This window comes from Carassius auratus, chromosome 38, assembly GCF_003368295.1.
Source record: "Carassius auratus strain Wakin chromosome 38, ASM336829v1, whole genome shotgun sequence".
Classification (NCBI taxonomy): Eukaryota; Metazoa; Chordata; class Actinopteri; order Cypriniformes; family Cyprinidae; genus Carassius; species Carassius auratus.
Window position 1 is genome coordinate 18,585,896 of NC_039280.1, and position 16,556 is coordinate 18,602,451.

At 35.8% G+C, this 16,556-nt stretch overlaps 1 pseudogene; it reads right to left on the reverse strand.

The window, feature by feature from the left end:
- The window catches only part of LOC113057287 (cAMP and cAMP-inhibited cGMP 3',5'-cyclic phosphodiesterase 10A-like), a 34,074-nt pseudogene extending 17,772 nt beyond the window's left edge, over positions 1-16,302 (reverse strand).
- Between the last annotated feature and the right edge of the window lie 254 nt (positions 16,303-16,556).

Genomic DNA, 16,556 nt, shown 5'->3' on the forward strand with positions numbered 1-16,556 from the left:
TGTTAACAATTAACTGATTCCCACAAAATTTGTCCATCCTCCCAAACCAGGGCCGCTGCTGGCCAAATGGGTGCCCTCAGCGGAACTGTATTGTTGTGCCCCCTTTCCCAAATATTATGGATGTAAAAAACACCTACAATAGCATTCAAAAATTGTAACTGTGATTAATATGTATTATTTACAAACTACAATTGAAGCTCTAGACAGTTACCTATGACTATTATTTTTTAATACAGTTGTCTGATTGATTTTATAGTCTCAAACATTCAGAAATTATGCAAAAGAAAACTAAGGTGTTTCACTATGACAAAACCATGATTAATTTTTGTTTTGTGTTGTGATGTCCACATGTTTTTGTTGAAGAAATTACAGAGGCAGCAGCATTTCTATTGCAAAAAGGTGGCCAAAAATATACAATTAAGTGGATATTTGAATTAACCTAAATGTTTGGTCAATATAGAGGACTTGATTGTCCTGTAAGTGTAAGAGCAGCAACTACCAGGCATTTGGCTCCCTTTGAAGGCATTTGTAATAATATGTAATGTACATAAATTGTTTATATATGCTCATGTTTAGATTTTTATTTATGAATATGTAAATCTTAATTTTTAAATTAATATAAAACGAAAGTATTTTAGTAGCAATTGGTGGTTCCCCCTTGGGAGTTGGAGCCCTAAGCAAACTGCATACATTGTGTATAGGAAGCGGCAGTACTGGGCCTTAAAATTGTCCAATTAGGCACAAATCCACCCAATCTGGCAACACCAAGTGGCTGAAATCTGATGTAGACAGTCCTCAGCCTGTTTCTTTCAAACATAACCATTCTCTAGGTGTTATTATAACCGACAGATGTTTTATTAAACTCCAGGCCCGCAGACTTACATTTGCACAGTGTAAGGCCAAAGCACAGAAGACGGCAAACATCTTAAAGTTGTTTTCATCAGTTTTAGTGAAGGCACTTCCTCCCAGCTTGTTCACCATTTGTACAACACCAATCACAGTCCCGCGGCTGACTATGGGCATGCACAGGATATTCCGCGTCGTGTAGCCAGTGTAGAGATCTACTTCTCTGTAAAAAGCAGAAGAAACGTCAGAGACATGCGTGTACACACACGCACGCACGCACGCACGCACGCACGCACGCACTTCTTATTTTTTCTTATTCTCTACATTGATGGTTCTTTGCAAATGTATTTTTAATTGTATCTTATTGAGATGTTATTAGTTTGGTTTTAATCTTGGTGTTGTCTATTTTATCATGTAATGGTGGGTATTGTGTGTAGATCTTATGTAATTAGTATATAATTTTTTTAAAGGAAACATTTTAATTGTGTGTAGTCAAAAGTCTCTCTCTCTCTCTCTTTCTTTCTCTTTCTTCTTTTTTTTATACAAATCAACAAACAATACCATGATGCATACATATTTTAAAATAATATATTAATACTTTAACATTAGTTTAAAGAGAATTACATTTTTTAATCATGGTATAAGGATCTGTATTTTCTACATATAAAAATAAATTTGTATTTATTCATTTGTTTGTTACTTTTTATCTTCATGTCTTTTTATATTGGATTAAAATATGGTTTGTGCCATAACACTCTAACAGTTTAACAGCTGTCTAAGAGCTCCACATGTCACAGTTCACTTCATCTACAGCGATATCATTGACTTGATTGCAAATAAATGCACAGACACTATTGAAACTGAACAGAGATGACATCACTGAATTCAATGATGAACTGCCTTTAACTGTCATTTTGCATTATTGACACACTGTTTTCCAAACGAATGTTGTTCAGTTGCTTTGACACAATGCATTTTGTTTAAAGTGCTATATAAATAAAGCTGACTTGACTTGACTTCAAAAGTGTGTATTACTGTACAGTATGTTCAGTCATTCATCCAGCCTTAACTGCTTAATGTGTAACTTGGTTCTTAACAAAGTTGCTTAAAATTAGCTTTTTGAATGGAAAATGAAAATATTTCTTACCTGTTGAAACGGGGGTCTGCATAGGCATCAGGTATATTTAAAACTTCACCTGTTCTTGCCACCTGACCTGCTATACCTTTCTCTATAGAAAACCTGGGGGGGGAGTGTTTAAGAACAGTTAGCAATGTGTGATATATACTGGATATATATATATATATATATATATATATATATATATATATATATATATATATATATATATATATATATATACAGTGCCCAGTATAAATAAGTACACCTCCTCTGAATTAATATAAAATATGCATTTTCTTAATGATCACTAATATAATTTATGGAAAGATGGCAAAATTGATGTGTATTAAACACTTTTTACTTAATAAAAACAACAAAATATATGCCATATATTTAATTCAGAAAATGTATAACATTGTAGTACTTCGTATGTCCTCCAGAATGCTCTGACCCTTCTTGGCACTGAGTGTACAAGTTCATGACAAATTTTCACATCTGTCCTGTTTAACTCCTGGATGACCTCCTTAAATGCTCTGGTCTTTAATGGGGAGATTTGCTCAGCTCGTCTCTACAGAATCCCCCACAGCTGCTCAAGAACGTAATACATTCAATGAAGTACATGTCTATTGAAGGATTTTCACCTTGGGAGAATGAATATCTTCATTGTAATGCTGAAAAAATGCCCAATCATGCAGGGAATGAGGGGAGGGTAGCATCTTCTGTTTCACGTTTTTGTATTACATCACACAGTAGCGTGTGAATTCATGCCAGCATTAAAGCAAAAAGCACAACTCCCTCACTATATATATATATATATATTATACACTTAATTGTCTTGAAAATGGTGCAAAGTGCAAAGATTTTAATGGTCCTAAAATAAGTTGTTTGTTATTGTAATTTTGTGACTTTGTGTAATTTAATTTTTGTCTATGCAAAGAAAGTTAAAAAGTTCAGCTGGTAGTTTACAAGGATGCAAACACTCAAATATAACTCAAATAGTGAGGACCATGCTCACCTAATTTCTTTGGTTTTCCTAAAGACAGGTTTCCCTTCATTCTCCTCCCCGATATCAAACAGGTCAGAGTACAGCTCTTTGTTATTGTGATCTACCTGGAAGAGCGCACATCTGTCTGCATTAACCAGGTTTTTTGCATATATCTGAAACACAAATAAACAAGCATTTCCTTATTCACATTTCCCCAAGACGGAATACAACATGTTTGTTAAGGAATTCATTTTTAAAAAGATTACTATACAAGTGAGTTTATCTGCATCAAAAAGCAGAATTAGTTTGGTTATGTATATTAATAGGCCACTAACGTTCGTAGACTACATATGTCTTTGTGAGGCACTGAGGAACTTCTCCTTCCCTCTGGATTTCGCAACTTGGTGGCATATTGTGTCTTCCCCCCCCTAAGGTAAACTTCTGCTTTATGAAACTGCTGATGAGCGAGAGCTTGGAAATGGAAATTAATGGAAATTACCACCATTTTTGGAAGAATGTGCTTGGAAAAGTCTGAATGCATCCCTGAGAAGGACACCCAGAGCTCAGAGAGATGCTGGAGCCATGTCAGACTGACTTTCTGTCCTCTCTTTGACCTACAGTATTTGCATCACTTCCTGTGCCGCTTTGCTCAACAGGAAGGAGGGGACAGAGACATGAGGGGGCCACAGATCTGACACTTGGAGCGTATTAATATTTGTGCTTGTGTGAGTGAGATCTAAGAATGCAAACATGTGCATAAATGAGAAAAAATAATATATTTAACAAAACGCCCAAGGCTGGTGGGGTGAGCAAATGAGAGAAGGTCTTTCATTGCACACATTTCTCTGGCATTGATGGTGACACAGATGAGCAACAGAAGAACAGCATGTTTGTCCTCATGACCAAGCATGTGACCTTACTGAGAGAAGAAAAACCTACTCACCATGATATGTTCAAGTAGAGAATCTATTGCCACTATGTTGTCAAAGTATGTTCTGTTTGAAATCGAAAAGGAGGGAAAGACCTGTCATTTAAAAGGTATATCACATGATACAAACAGTATAATATGAATGCTTATATATATATATATATATATATATATATATATATATATATATATATATTATATATTAAATATTATATATATAGATTATTAATCATATTCCTACTCCATTCATATAATGTGTACAAAATAAAATGAAAATGCTTAACTTTCATTAAAATAATAACAAAAGTATCTTATGATTTTTGGCATGTTTCTGACACATTTCATGAAATTCCCACAAAATATGCTTTTATGCATGAGATCTCTTACTTGGACACATCTAGGAGAAAGTCGTTGAGTTCAGTCTGTTTGGCAAGACCTCTGCAGACCTGTGAACAAAACATGAACAGGAAGCTTTAAGATGGCAATCACCACAAGTCTGTGTCTAAATTAACTTGTCTTCTTCTAAGAAATGACTCTCTATGTGCATTCTATGTTTAACTGATTATGCTGATCACAAGCCACCAATTAGTTTATTTTGTATTTTTTATATAAAGCTGACAATATTATTGTACAGATTCAGAAAACATGGTGCATAAGTCATATGGAGTACTTTTACAGTGCTTTTTTGTTTCTGAAATAAAAATTCTCATGTACGGTAATTCGGGCAGCATAAGAGTTAAGACAAGAGAACTGGCATTTCTGAATGAACTATTCCTTAGGAAATAGTTAGGTTACTAAAAATGATAATTCTAACATTAATTACAAAAGATATATTAAATGTAATTTTTGAATGATCAATTCCTTAAGACAAGACACCCCATGGAAATAAATAAATAAATAAATAAATAAATAAATAAATATCACCATACTTCGCCAGTTGATGAGTACATTAAGAATTGAAAATACATTTTTGTATTACAAGCTTTCTAAAATTAAACATGCATTTTTTGACATATTACTAAAAATTGCTAAAAATTGACAGATGCATGAAAAACTGTGTTTTTGCCTCTTGTTCAATTCAATTAAATTCAATTGTGTCTTGCCTTAGAGCCCAAAAATACTTTACTTATGGTCCTTCTTGTCTTCTCATCACAACCATGTTCTGATGGCTCTGAACTTCTGAGAAGGTTTGTGTCTCAGAGTGAAATTTACTCCCAAAGAGCCCCGTGATGCACAGGGACATTAAAACCCAGAGTGGTGTCATTCACAGCGTACAAGCGTTTACGTACAAACAAGACTGCATTGTCATTAATTGCACCTCCTGAGACGAAGGTGTGTTTAATGTGTGGTCTGGTTGCTTACACTGGGCCCACCAGCAGCCTGGTCCATGTACACAGTGGATTACAGAAATCAAAACACGCGTGTTCAACCAAATCCAACAGCTTATGGATCTGTCAAACTGCAACAACAAGCAATGCATTGTTTTTCTTAAAGGCACTCACCTGGACTTGGTGTATGGCTACAGATGCCCAGGCCAAATTTGCTGTTGCAACCTAAAAAACAGGATACACTTAGTCAAAGACACACTATGTGAACCTCGAGCACCCAATGAACAAGCAATGTCCTGTAAAGTTGGGACTTTACTAGAGAACATAGTCCATTGAATTCACTTAGCATACATTGCTTGGGTATTATCTAGTGGTCTTGTCCATGGTGGTGGGAGAGGTTGAAATGGAGGATACAGATTGTGAGGACAGGTGTCTTCTACACCTATCGAGCTGAGATTAGGAGTAACTTCTTCAAGTGTCAGGACTAATCTGTGTTCTACATGGGCACATAACCAATCGATGAAAGACAGAATTCTTGATGGTTGGTAGGGGATCAAATACTTATTTCACTCACTAAAATGCGAATCAATTGCTAACCTTCATATAATGTGGTTTTTCTGGATTTTTGGGTTGATATTCTGCCTCTATCTGTTAAAACAAGCTTACCATACAAATCTTAAACAATTAATTTCTTTATAAGTGGGCAAACATTCAAAATCAGCAGGGGATCAAATAAATATGTCCCCCCTGTAATAGGTGGATTGGCAAATTCAAACAAGAACCAATCAAAAGCATCATATTAGCACTGCTTTAAATGGCAGAAGGCACTGTGCACATCAAAAACAGGCAAAGCAACAACATAATATTACTCAACATATCCTAGCTTTCGACTGAAAATATTTAGATGTACTGTAACACCTTTATTATGATTAACATTTACAAGAAACTGTAATTTAATTACACTTTTTTAAAATTGAATTATAGTTACATTTATTTTGTATTTTGTAATTAAATTATGTAATGCGTTACATGTAGCTAGTTACTCCCCAACATTGTTTATAATCTACTTTGCTCTTATAATGTAGTGTGAACTGCTAGATAACATAAGGTTTGTATCATACTGCATACTCCAGCTATTTAAGGTTTTTTCACATTAGCGGAAATTAGGTGGAATTTCATGGTCAAAAAAGGTTCACTGTCTATTGCTAATAGTGTAGCGATGCATGAAGCACAGCTCATACAGAAATCACTTTCAAAACAAGCTGATTTTTATTGTTCAACGTGTTCGTTCACACGACAATGGCGTTTTGGGGACTGAAAATGCATATTTTTGAAAATGGGTTTCAAAGTGCAATTTTTTTTAAACCGCACCCTTGTCGTTCCTGTGGAAACCCCCAATATGGGAATCTTTGAAAACGCTGACATTATACATGTGCATAGTACATGTTGGGAATGCAGACATGCACAGTACATTTCGATTTTAAAGGCAAGCTCGAACAAACATACACAACAATGGCGGAGTAAATGTTACTGTTCTTGCTGCTAAAGTTTGCTAACGTTTCTTCAGCAAAGTGTGGATTTACTTTACCAATATTACAACCAACAGCGGAGATGCATCATATAATCGTCACTTCCCTACAGGAACTGTTTACTAAAAAGGTGACAGTGGCAACTACTGGCCTGGCATATGTAATACAGTGTTTTTTGAAGATATGTGTAAACGCGAATCATTTTAAAAACGTTGCTGTGTATATGTGAAACTTTTTAAAAATGCAAGGGAAAAACCTTTCCATTTTTGACTACATCGTTGTCATGTAAACACAGACTTAGAGTACCTCCTGGTGGCTGAGGTTGAAGGGCTCTCTGCCCAAGTGCCGGTGCAGCTCCAGGATAGCGATGAGGTCTCCGATGGCAGTGAGGATGGGTAGACACAAAACAGAATGTACACGAATCCCTGAGTCCTGCCCTGTGCCATGAGGGAACCTCTCGTCCTGCAGGACAAAACAGTGTGATGGGAGGAGTTTATATACAGTATATGGATGTCCTGCTTTTCAAAAGTCCTAATCAGTCCTAAAAGTCACCTTACACCTTAGCATAAAGACCAATTCTCAACATGAACTAGGTGCTTATTATGCCTATTATTAACATATTGGCTGTTTATTAGTAATTATAAAACACATGTCATCCATGTGTGTCATCAAAACTCCAATCATTTTTTATAGCAACCTGAATTACATCATAACACACATGCTATTTTTATTTTATACAAATTGTAGAGATTCTGTGGCCACTTTTTTTACATTGTGTTAATAATTACAATATTTACAAATACTGTATATGAATTACGTTTTTATTCTATGAATTTATGTTATGTATTGAAATAACTTCTGACTGTAAATTCAAAGATGGCTTGTGATATTTATGGTTCCTGGCCTTCTAATTAAATTATCTTAAATTTTTTTAACCATATTTACTGTATACAACACTGTAATAATGTGAGCAATATGTGAGAAATTCCTTTGATACACTGCAAAGGCACCAAAAGATTTCTTTTGAAATAAAAAAAAGTGTAAAGGATTTTTTGTACAACATATTTTACAGTCATTGAACTGTTACTAAAGTCTAAATTTAGTAAAACTTAGATTAATTATTAATTAAAATAGCGTCATAATTAGCTGCAGTGAAATGATCGTAAGGATCTTTGAAAACAGTGAACACAGCAAAACAGCATGTGGCTCACCCCCATGATGTCCTCTACAAGTAGTGTCTTGCGTGTCTTTGCAACGTGAGCGGCGATGGTGGTCCCAAATGTGATGGGACCAGAGGGGATGAGCCCAGGAAGCCCCTCTTTTGCCCCCGTTGGAGTGAACAAACATAAACTCTGTGACAGAGAAAGCAACTTCAACAAAACAGCATGACGTTAAGGAAAATAACTGGATTGGTCAGTTTTAATATAATACTTGTTATTTTATGGTACTTAATGGTTCTCATTATATGTCCCTACCATTGCTAATGAATAACACTGACTGAAAAATTTGAATACTTTTCATAATTTTGTCTCAACATGTAAAATAACTACAATTAAACTCAAGCGTTCACCATCAAAACTGGCCAATATATCAAATGAAAAATAGCAAAAATAATAAATAACTAAATTATTATTACAAATAAAAACACCATAGACTGGTGTATCCATTCATTACTTTCCACATAATTATAGATCAAGCAAAAGAGAAGCCCTACTTGGCATTTGAGTAAAACTACTCAAGTGAATAACAGAGAGGAAATTAAGATAGCAGAGGTCCCAAGCGTTTTAAAGCTATAGGAATTCCAGGCCATTTTGAGACAAATAGAACTTGTACATGACCAGTCAAAAGGCTTGCACTCATTTAGCAAAGTTTATGTTTCTCATGATCCAAAGACCTCTAATGCTTCAGTGCTTAGAAATTAGTTTTGTTGAAAAAATATAGATTGTTCTTAGTTTAAGCAGTTTAAGTTACTATATGTGGAAAATAGCGATACTAATGAATAAAAACATATTTTTGAGTGTATTTAATGACTTTAACATCCACTAAAGACTTTTCAGCATGTATAAACTCAACCAGATCAGAAAATACTTACATTGTTGCATTCTCCAAGGAAGTAAAGTGCAAATCCATCAGCTTTTGTGGCTGTGACAAAAAAAAAGAAAATAAATAAAACTCATAAAAAGTGTCACAGACTGACAACAGTCCTGGAACATTTAACTGGACAAAAATGTAACCATTCTTTTAGTCTTTTTTATGGCATTTGAAGAAAATAAATAGCAAAGTGCTAATACATATGGCTAATGTTTTAAAGATATAATGCTACTTGCTTTTGAAGGAGATGCAAAAATCCCAAAAGAACAAAAAAATTATATGAAATAATTTCTGAAATCATGAAATTAATGTATGACATAAATGGACAGAATACTGTGTGCTTCAGTGTCATTGGGTTAGTATTGTATTTTCTATATTATTATTATTTTGAAATCATAAAATTTTTGTTTTTTAGATTTTCTACAATTACATGAAGCAATTAATTTGTTGTGCTTTTGTCATTTCTATTGTCATTTATTTTATTATATAAAGAAATTGAAAAATGTTACCTTGGCAACTAACTGAAACCAATTTATGGTTTTAGTTAACTATAATAACCCATAGTTTGAAAACAAACAAGGTATAAAATGTCTCCAAAAATCCATATACTATCACTTCTTAATAGCAGAAAAGTCAGCTTGTGCAAGTGATGCGCACATCCTGGAGTCAGGTGTGCAGTGGGGAGTGTTGGTGTGTGTGAGACACAGGGCCAGGCTGAATCCCAGAGCTCTGATGAAGCGTGGGTGGATGGGAAGTGACAGGCAGAGCACTGCTCCATCAGTGTGTGTGTGGAGGAGAGAGATGGGGAACACCAGCACTTAGACCTTTTAACCTGGATTCACTACACCTCCATCTGTAAGGCTTTCTACAGGCAGCTTCATGCACTGTTTATGCCGACAATGTGAAAACTTGTTATTATAGTTTGCCTGATACACTAATACTGTACATTATGTTAAATGCAAGTATGCAAATATGCACTGTATGCCATTTGATAAAATGTTTCAGTAACATTTTACATATATGTACAGTACTGAGGTTTGATAATATTAATAAGAACAATAACTTAAAAGTTTTTGGGCTCTTATTTAACGATCTAAGTGCATGGTCTAAAGCAACTGGTGCAGGTGCACTCAGGGCATGTCCACTTTTGCTAGTTTAAAGATGGGAAAATGGTCAGCGTGCCCGGGCGCATGGTCTAAATGGGTTGTCCCTTTTCTCTTAATGAATAATGGGTGTTCTTGGGCATAACGTGCAATAAACCAATGCACTAGTTCGCTATTTACATGGCAGAATGTAATTTTAAATTTTTAAAAATGTTTGTGTGCTGCTGCATGTCTGTCATGATCCGATCACTGAACTTCCATTAATTCACCACCATTAATTCATCCACAACACAGACTCTCACACTATACAGTACACCCTGGACTACATTTCCCATGCTCCATTGCACCAATCACAGTGACCTGATATCAATCACAAATGCACCTGAGACCAATTACACACACAATTATTCAGACTTACTTTATAAGCACTGGACTTCCTTTCACACACTGCCGAGTATTGTTCTGCACTTATCCCTCCCAGCTGCAATACATAAGCCTTTCTGTGTTAGTTTCTAGTTTTCATAGTCTTGTTCCAGTTCCGTGTTTTCATAGTCTTGTCTATGTTTCTAGTATTCATAGTCTTGTCTCTGTTTCTAGTTTTCACAGTTTAGTCTTTTTCTTGCCTTGCCTTGTTTTGAACTTTTTGCTCTGGATACTGGATTACCCCTCTTGCTTAACCCTCTGGATATTGTTCACTCATCGAAAACCCATGCTTGCCAAAGGAATATTCTTTGTCTTTGTCTATATACCTGTTTGCCAGTGTTTGACCATACCTATGACAACCATGTCTCTGTGTAATAAAAGCTCGCCCATGGATCCACACGTCTCACGACTCGTCTGCTCCCATGTTACAGTGTCCCTTTTTGTGTAATAAGCAAAGTGTACGTGCTTTGTGCACCCACATATAGGGACATATTATTAACATGCTCTTTAAAATAACAAAGAAAAAATATTGTGCCAGACTTTAGACCAGGTTTGAGTTGGTCTATGGCGCAGTTTAATTTCAGTTCCTCAAAATATCAACGCGCCAACACTGCGCCTGAACACACATAGTGCCCAAGGGCACACAAACGGGTGCAAATGCATATTCCATTTAAACAACGCGCCGCAGAATGGGAAAATGAAAACTGCGATGTGCTGAAACTAGCAAAAACAATTGTGCCGTGCCTTGCGCTGCATTGCAACGGGTGTATGATAGGACCCATTTAAGTGTTATAAATGACTGGAACACCATTCACCTGAAGTGCATAACATAGGCTGGGTAATAACATATGTGAGTGTTTAGTGTGTGTGGATGAGTCAGAAAGACTCTGACCTGTTTTAATGATGTTGCACAACTCATAGAGCAGTAGTTTGTTGTCTCCTCCAGTGTCCAGACGCTGCTCCATGTAGCTGTTGAGCTCATATACGACGCTCTGCATATTTGTGTCCTGGTACTGCTGGACACAAGAAAGACACACATTCACATGCACACACACTGCTTACTACACAATATGGACAGACGTCCTTCTAATTAGACAGTATAAAGGTTGCTTTTCACTAATATTATGAAAAATAATACAAACCCGATTCCAAAAAAGTTGGGACTCTGTACAAATTGTGAATAAAAACAGAATGCAATGATGTGCAAGTTTCAAATTTCAAGATTTTATTCAGAATACAACATAGATGACATATATATACATATATTTCAGTTTAAACATTTGATATATATATATATATATATATATATATATATATAATTTTTAGGGGAAAAATAAGTTGATTTTAAAATTTCATGTCAGCAACACATCTCAAAAAAAGTTGGGACAAAGCCATGTTTACCACTGTGTGGCATCCCCTCTTCTTTTTATAACAGTCTGCAAACGTCTGGGGACTGAGGAGACAAGTTGCTCAAGTTAGGAATAGGAATGTTGTCCCATTCTTGTCTAATACAGGCTTCTAGTTGCTCAACTGTCTTAGGTCTTCTTTGTCGCTTCTTCCTCTTTATGATGTGCCAAATGTTTTCTATGGGTGAAAAATCTAGATTGCAGGCTGACCATTTCAGTACCCGGATCCTCCTTCTACGCAGCCATGATGTTGTAATTGATGCAGTATGTGGTCTGGCATTGTCATGTTGGAAAATGCAAGGTCCTCCCTGAAAGAGACAATGTCTGGATGGGAGCATATGTTGTTCTAGAACTTGGATATACCTTTCAGCATTGATGGTGCCTTTCCAGATGTGTAAGCTGCCCATGCCACATGCACTCATGCAACCATCAGAGATGCAGGTTTCTGAACTGAACGCTGATAACAACTTGGGTTGTCCTTGTCCTCTTTAGTCCGGATGACATGGTGTCCCAGTTTTCCAAAAAGAACTTCAAATTTTGATTTGTCTGACCACAGAACAGTTTTCCACTTTCCCACAGTCCATTTTAAATGAGTCTTGGCCCAGAGAAAACGCCTGCGCTTCTGGATCGTGTTAAGATATGGCATTTTTACCTATTGAGTTTTAGCCGGCAACGGCAAATGTAGTATTGTGTTCACCGACAATGTTTTCTGGAAGTATTCCTGAGCCCATGTTGTGATTTCCATTACAGAGCATTCCTGTATGTGATGCAGTGCCGTCTAAGGGCCAGAAGATCACGGGCATCCAGAATGGTTTTTCAGCCTTGCCCCTTACACACAGAGATTGTTCCAGATTCTCTGAATCTTTGGATGATATTATGCACTATAGATGATGATTACTAAAACTCTTTGCAATTTTTCTTTGAGGAACTCCTTTCTGATATTGCTCCACTATTTTTCGTCGCAGCATTGGGAGAATTGGTGATCCTCTGCCCATCTTGACTTCTGAGAGACACTGCCACTCTGAGAAGCTCTTTTTATACCCAATCATGTTGCAAATTGACCTAAAAGGTTGGTCCTCCAGCTGCTCCTTATGTGTACATTTAACTTTTCAGGCCTGTCCCAACTTTTTGGGAATCTGTAGCTGTCATGAAATCCAAAATGAGCCAATATTTGGCACGACATTTCAAAATGTCTCACTTTCAACATTTGATATTTTATCTGTATTCTATTGTGAATAAAATATAAGTTTATGATATTTGTAAATTATTGCATTCCTTTTTTACTCACAACTAAAAAACTAAAGAAACAAATGATTAAATCAATAGAATTTAGCATTAAGCAAAAATATATCTTATACTGGGTAAATTGGTCCATTTAATCAGAAAATAGTCTCCTTTCATCCACCATTCAGGGTGGAGTTTTTATTTATTTGTATTTTTATTCCAGTCTCGTCGTACTGCATTGCTTAATACTGCCTTAAAAATTTGGGTACCACTTTAGATTAGGGACCAATTCTAAGTAGTTGCTTATTAGCATACTGTACATATAACTATGATACCTGTGGTTTATTAGTATATATATATATATATATATATATATATATATATATATATATATATATATATATATATATATATAAATAAAGCAAATATTAATTGCTTATTCTGCATGACCATATTTTAGATCCCTTAATCTTACCTCATACCAAAACTTAATAACAATCTTAATAACTACTAATCAACAAATTAGTAGTTTAATGAGGCAAAAGTCATAGTTAATAGTTAGCTAATATAAATAATTGGTCCCCTAACTAAAGCGTGACCAAATTTTGCCAAAAGTACAACATAGCCTTTCATAATCGTAAACATCCAATAAACATTTTTTCATTCCACATGAAATGTGAATAAAGATCACAGAGGCCATGGGTGGTCTGTGTATGATGCAGAAATCAGTTCTGAATAAAGCTTTTACATATTTGAAATTTAGAATGGCCCAAGCAAGGATGTCTATTTCTGTCCCTGTGTGAAAGGTCAGAGTGGGCCGGTGGATGAGGGGTGTGTGAGGTGCTCCCCCACGGGAACGGCTTCCTACACATCCTGTTTATGCAGAACAACATGTGACGTCCCTGCTGTCCTTCTCCAAAAAGTCCTCGTTTTCACAGCCCACCCTCCCCGTCCTCTTGGACCCTGTTCCTGCACACTGTCTCCATCGTCTTCTGCTGTATGTCCCTCTCTGCCGGCCCCATTTAACTTCTTCATCTCTGGCCCCTAAATCTAGAGCCCTAAGTGCTCGGAGTGGAGTGTGTGCTGGTGCTATATCAGTCCATTAAAGTGGCAATGATCTCATTAACAGGTCATTGCCTCTCCTCATATAAATCTGTCATAGGGTTTGTGTTCTGCCGTTTGTCATTTAACAGACACCTTCACCTTTAGCAGCTGTATGCATGTTTGTATGTATAAATGTGTTGCTGAGAGATTATTAGCAGAAACTTTTCAATGAAGTGTTCCATGAGCGCTTCTCCCCTGATAACTGACCCCACTTGGGACTCGCTGTCTTTTGGCATGAACGTTCAAACTTTTGCAATACACTTTAATAAAGTGGTCAAATATTACTTCTAAAACTAAAACATCCTGCCTGAAATCCACTTCATTTGTAACATTGATTTGATTGCATTAAGGTTAAATATATAACACCTATGGTATCATATTTGATGCAAATTTCTAAATAATCACCATGTTCAAAACTTTGCTGAAAAACCTGATGTACAAAGTCTACTACTTGCTTTTTGTCATTCGACTGATACTTTTTAAGTAAGTAAAACAAGGCCATTTAATATAGAGGTGCATTTCAATAAATTAGAATGTCGTGAAAAAGTTGTGAAACTTGTGTATTAAATAAATTAAATGCACACAGACTGAAGTAGTTTAAGTCTTTGGTTCTTTTAATTGTGATGATTTTGGCTCACCAAAAACGCACCAATTCACTATCTCAACAAATTAGATTATGGTGACATGCCAATCACCTAATCAACTCAAAAGACCTGCAAAGGTTTCCTGAGCTTTCAAAATGCTCTTTCAGTTTGGTTCGCTAGGTTACACAATTATGGGGAAGACTGAAAGTTGAGTGGAAAGAAAAAGTGTGGAAGAAAAAGATGCCTAACCAACCAAGAGGACAATCCTTATGTGGATTGTCAAGCAAGATCGATTCAAGAATTTGAGTGAACGTCACAAGGAATGGACTGAGACTAGGGTCAAGGCATACAGACGTGTCAAGGAAATTGGCTACAGTTGTCATATTCAGATGAGAGCAAGATTTGTATTTAATTTGGAAACCAAGGTCCTAGAGTCTGTAGGAAGGGTGGAGAAGCTCATAGACCAAGTTGCTTGAAGTCCAGTGTTAAGTTTCCACAGTCTGTGATCATTTGGGGTGCAATGTCATCTGCTGGTGCTGCTCCATTGTGTTTTTTGAAAACCAAAGTCACTGTACCTGTTTACCAAGAACATTTGGAGCACTTCATGCTTCCTTCTGCTGACCAGCTTTTTGAAGATGCTGATTTCAATTTCCAGCAGGATTTGGCACCTGTCCACACTGCCAAAAGCACCAAAAGTTGGTAAAATGACACAATGGTGTTGGTGTGATTGACTGGCCAGCAAACTCATCAGACCTGAACCCCATAGAGATTCTATGGGCTATTGTCAAGAGGAAAATGAGAAACAAGAGACTAAAAAATGCAGATGAGCTGAAGGCCACTGTCAAAGAAATGTGGGCTTCCAGATCACCTCAGCAGTGCCACAAACTGATCACCTCCATAACATGCTGAATTGAGGCAGTAGTTAAAGCAAAAGGAGCCACTACCAAGTATTGAGTACATGTACAGTAAATGAACATACTTTCCAGAAGCCCAACAATTCACTAAAAGTTTTGTTTAATTTTATTTATTGGTCTTATGAAGTATTCTAACTTTTCTAGATAGTGAATTGATGGGTTTTTGTTAAATGTGAGCCAAAATCATCACAATTAAAAGAACCAAAGACTTAAACTACTTCAGTCTGTGTGCATTGAATTTATTTTTTAGAAGAGTTGAATTACTTAAATAAATTAACTTTTCCCAGAAATTTATTGAGATGCACCTGTAATTCCCCTTCAAGCTGTGGTTAAAGAAAAACTTTTATATTGTTATTAATATTTTAAGATGAGTACTTAGTGGACTATATTTTGATTTACTTGATTACCCAGACACCATATTTTATTTATAAAACAAGTACAAAAAAAATAATAATAATAAAATCAAGTTTTTTTTTTTTACAAAATTTGTATCACTATATCATACTATATGGCCCATAAATGTTGACACATCAAACACACATGCAAAACTTTTTTCTTGTATACACACACACACACATATACACACACACACACACGTGATGCCTCACTTACCCTGCTAACTTCTTTCGCTGAAGACTCATCTGTTGGAATACAAAATAAAACCAATTCAATACTGATGAAGGTGAGCATACTGTAATACATTGTCACTTGTAAGACTGAACACAATGTCCCTTCATTTGAATAAAGATTTTTTTTGCCTTAGTCTTTTGCATTTAAAAATGTTATTATTATTTATTTCACTTATATTTATGCTGTGTCTTCAATTAGATGAACTAGAGGAATAGAAAAGAGAAAAGAGAAAAACACGAGAAACAGGATCAAACCAGCATAACCCAAACAAGCAACGGCTCCATACATAAACACACAAACTTCAACTTGATGTGTAAACTGAAAGTGATTCCAATTTTCTA